Source organism: Ornithorhynchus anatinus, chromosome 1 (genome assembly GCF_004115215.2).
Source record: "Ornithorhynchus anatinus isolate Pmale09 chromosome 1, mOrnAna1.pri.v4, whole genome shotgun sequence".
Taxonomy (NCBI): domain Eukaryota; kingdom Metazoa; phylum Chordata; class Mammalia; order Monotremata; family Ornithorhynchidae; genus Ornithorhynchus; species Ornithorhynchus anatinus.
The window spans coordinates 2814624-2818943 of record NC_041728.1 but is presented as its reverse complement, the minus strand read 5'-3'; positions in this window follow the sequence as shown (position 1 = coordinate 2818943).

The window sequence follows — 4320 nt, the reverse complement described above, 5'->3', positions numbered from 1 at the left end:
TGGGGGGGGGGGAGGAAGTGTGTGAGTGTGTGTGTGTGTGTGTGTGTGTCCTGAGGATGGGGAAGAGCTCCCTGATTGGTCAATAGGACCTATGTCCGCCCAATCTGCTGGAAATTGGTGTCTGGCCTACTCCGGCTGGGGCCGGTGAGGAAATGTTTGAGAATCCCTGGGAAACGCCAGCTGCGTCTCCATGGCTCCCGGGCCCCGAACGCCCGGACAGCGCCAGGGACTCTCCTGCCAACGGTCGCCAGCTTTGCCGTTCCGTCCCCGGGGAGCGGTGGCCGGGACTGACCTCACGCCGGGGTTCCCGGGGGGCCCGTCTGGGAGCCGCATCCAGCCGCCGGCCGGCTGGGCTGTCTGGGCTGGGCTCGCCCCGGGCAGACCGTCTCTGGATTCCCACGATCCCGGGCGTCGTCTCCCCAGCGCGATTCTGCAGGGGAGGGTTGTGTGCATCCCTTCAGTGTGACCCCGGCCCAGGCCTGGGAGATTGGTGTAGTGGCTAGAGCACGGGCCTGGGAGTCAGAAGGTCATAGGTTCTAATCCAGGCTCCGCCACTCGTCTGCTGTGTGACCCTGGGCAAGTCACTTCACTTCTCTGGGCTTCGGTTTCCTCGTCTTTCAAATGGGGATCGAGACTGCGAGCCCCACGTGGGACAGGGACTGTGTCCAACCCTATATTTACTTGTATCTACCCAGAGCTGAGTACAGTGCCCGGAACATAGTAAGTGCTTAATAAATACCATCATTTTTATTATCATTATTATTATTATTAGTGCCTGTTTACAGGGTGGGCAGCAACAAGCTCAGCTGCCAAGGGACTCTGCCAGGTCCTTTGCCCTCAGGGAAACCTCCCCGTAGCCCTCGGCCCATACAGAGGTGAAGGCCCGCCTGCCCCCCAAGCCACCATCTCTCTACCTCTCCCTGGTCCCGTGTCCATCTTGTAAACCCGGTGTGTTTGCTCGTCCCAGCTGCTGCTCGCTCCCCTGGGCCTGGGCCTTGGCTGGAAAAGGAGAGGCGGGCGCTTGCTCTGGCCTGGAGCCCCGGCCCCCACCCCAGCCCCCAGAGGACACGTTCGGATTGGAAATCGCTTCTCCTGGCTGCCGCCCAAACAGGGTTTCGCTCCAGAAACCAGCAGTTACAGGAAGCGCCAATCGGGGCCCGGCTGGGTTGTCGGGGTGGGGCCGTCAGGGGCGGCCCCGGGGGGGGGGGATGAGCTGGCAGAAACAGACTATCTTCCCTGCCCTGGGTGGGTGCCGGATTTTCAGCCAAGAGTGACAGTGGGCCAGTCCAGGGGCAGCTACGGGCGGCGGGGGCGTTCCCGCCTGTCTGCAGAGGGATGAAGGGCTGGCTGGCTGGGGCCGGGGGGCACGAGGCAGGCCAAGAGGATAATAATAATAATAATAATGATGATATTTGCTAAGCGCTTACTATGTGCCAGGCACCGTTCTAAGCGTTGGATAGATACAAGGTGATCAGGTTGGTCACAGTCCCTCTCCCACGTGGGGCTCACAGTCTTAATCGCCATTTTACGGAGGAGGGAACTGAGGCCCAGAGAAGTGAAGTGACTTGCCCAAGGTCACACAGATAGACAAGTGAAAAATTAGCTCTTGGGAGCTCTTCTGGGAAGGCCATTTGTCGGGTGACCTGCATCTAAGCCACTAGGTCTAAGAAGCACCCTGATGCTGTGGCTAGGGTCTGCTTCCGGGCAAGAGTTGGAACCCCAGATTTGGCTTTCTGTTTCACTCAGTCGATCATATTTGTTGAGCACTTACTGCGCGCGGAGCATTGTGCTAAGCACTTGGGAGAGTACAACAGAACAGTATATCGGACACATTCCCTGCCCACAACGAGCTTACAGTCTAGAGGAAGCCTGCCGGAAACACGGCGCCGATCTCCTGGCCGCCACATCACTGCTACCGTTAACACCTCCAGCTCCCATCTCGCCTGGCTGGGCTTTGCCTTGAGCTGCCGGAAATGGTGCCTATTAAGTGCTTACTATGTGCCAAGTACTGGGATAGATGTAAAATTATCGGAGTGGACTCCGTCTCTGGCCTACACGGGGCTCCCGATATTTCTTATCCCCTTTTACCAGATGAGGAAACCGAGGCCCAAACCAGCAAAGTGACTTGTCCAAGGTCTCCCGGGGAGGCAGCGGCGGAGCCGGGACTAGAGCCTGGCCTCCTGACTCCCGGGCCTGGATTCTTTCCACTGATCCCCCTGGTCCCCTGATCCCCTTTGGAGTCCGGCCGGGGCGCCGACCCTTGGGCTGTAGCTTGGAGGCCAGCGGAGTCTCCAACCTTCGTCCCTCCTGCCTCCGCCCTGCCATTGCCGGCCGTCCCGGGGCCACCCCGGGGATCCGTTGCCCACCTTTCTCGGGTCTTGCGGTGGGCGAGGTCCCTGCGGGGTGTGGGATTTGGAGAAGCCTCACTTGACCCACAGGCCACAGAGATACTGCAGGTGAAACTCTGCTCCGTATCTTCCTCCTTCTCTGCCCCACAGAGATAAGAACTATCTCCCACTCCATGCTGGGATAAAAACGATCCTCCCTATTTCTATTAGGGATAGGAGGATCCCTCCCTCTCCCGCCGCCCCCATCCACCCCACCCCAACCCCTCATCCAGGAGGGACAAGAGCTGCTTCACTCCAGCGTAGGGATCAGCACCAACTCTTCCCCCGGGATGACCCGAACCAGGCCAGCCCCATTCACAGGTGATGGAGCAAGGCCCAGAAGTTCCTAGAACAGAGAGGCTCAAGAACCCTCCTGAAGCAAAAGCTCATTTGCACTAAGGGACCTCAGCCAGAGCACGGTCCAATGCAAGGGAGGATGTCACTTGTCTGCTGTGTGACCTTGGGTAAGCCACTTAACTTCTCTGTGCCTCAGTTACCTCATCTGGAAAATGGGGATTAAGACTTGAGCCCTAGGTGGGCCAACCTGATCTCCCCCCGTACTTAGAACAGTGCTTGGCACATAGTAAACACTTAACAAAAACCATAATAATAATAATTATTATTATTACTAAGCATCGGGGTGGATACAAGCAAATCGAACTGGTCACGATCCCTGTCCCATTTGGGGCTCACAGTCTCAATCCCCATTTTACGGATGAGGTGACTTGAGGCCCAGAGAAGTGAAGTGACTTGCCCAAGGTCACACAGACACACGGATAGAACCGTTCCCCAAGAAAGTCCCCATCTCCTCCCTGGACCCCGGGTACATAATAGCTGTGGACCACCACCCTCACTGCTTTGGGGATGGCACCACCACCCTGAACTGGGCAAACTCTTGGTATGTTTGGGCTGGGGGCGGGTGGAAGTGGGGTCAAGGCATGGCTCACTCTGAAGACTGAGGACCTGTGAAGCCAGAGGGCAAACAGAAGGACTGTTGGGGAAGCAGTCTGGCCTGGAAGTCGGAAGGACCTGGGTTCTAATCCCAGCTCTGCCGCTCGTCTGCTGTGCGGCCCCGGGCAAGTCACTTCATTTCTCTGTACCTCAGTTCCCTCACCTGTCAAATGGGGATTAAGACTGTGAGTCCCATGTGGGCAGGGACTCTATCCAGCCTGATTAGCTTGTATCTACCCCAGTGCTTACTACAGTGTCTGGCATACAGTAGGCGCTTGAAAAGTACCCCCCCCAAAAAAGAGGGGACTGAAAGTGGAAAAAGGGATATTGCCAAGGCCTGGAAAGGTGACCAGGTTCATTCTGGGAAAACTGGCTCTACCCACAGCAGCTGATCACCTGCCAACACTGTGCACTGATGGGGAGGGTATTGCAAAGCCTGGTTCTGTTGCTATAGAAACATGCGGGGCTCTATTGGAAGAGGAATTGTAATGGAGGGGGGTGAGGGGGAAACATATTTCTGCAAACCTCTCCTAGAAACTACATTTCCCAGAATCCTTGGGGATACTGGCATCTTCTCAGAGGCGATGGGGCCAGCCAGACGGCTAGTTAGGCGGAGTTTTGCAATTCAGGGGAGGGAGGGGGTCTCTGGTTGTCTCCATTGGCGGTCTCCTATGTGCAGAAGACTCCATCCATGTGGTGGAGACGAGGGCTCGGTGTCGAGAAAGCCAGGAGAAGGACAAGATTTTAGTTCCCGCCCGGTTCCCCCCATTTGTTCTCCCTGTGTATCGAAAGCCAAATCTCTGGGTCTCAGGCTGCAGTGGAAATTTGGGAATCATAAGAATAAGAATGATGGTATTTGTTAAGCTCTTACTGTCTTAAGCTCTGGGGTAGATACAAGGTAATCAAATTGTCCCACACGGGGCTCACATTTTACAGGTGAGATAATTGAGGCCCAGAGAAGTTACGTGACTTATCCAAGGTG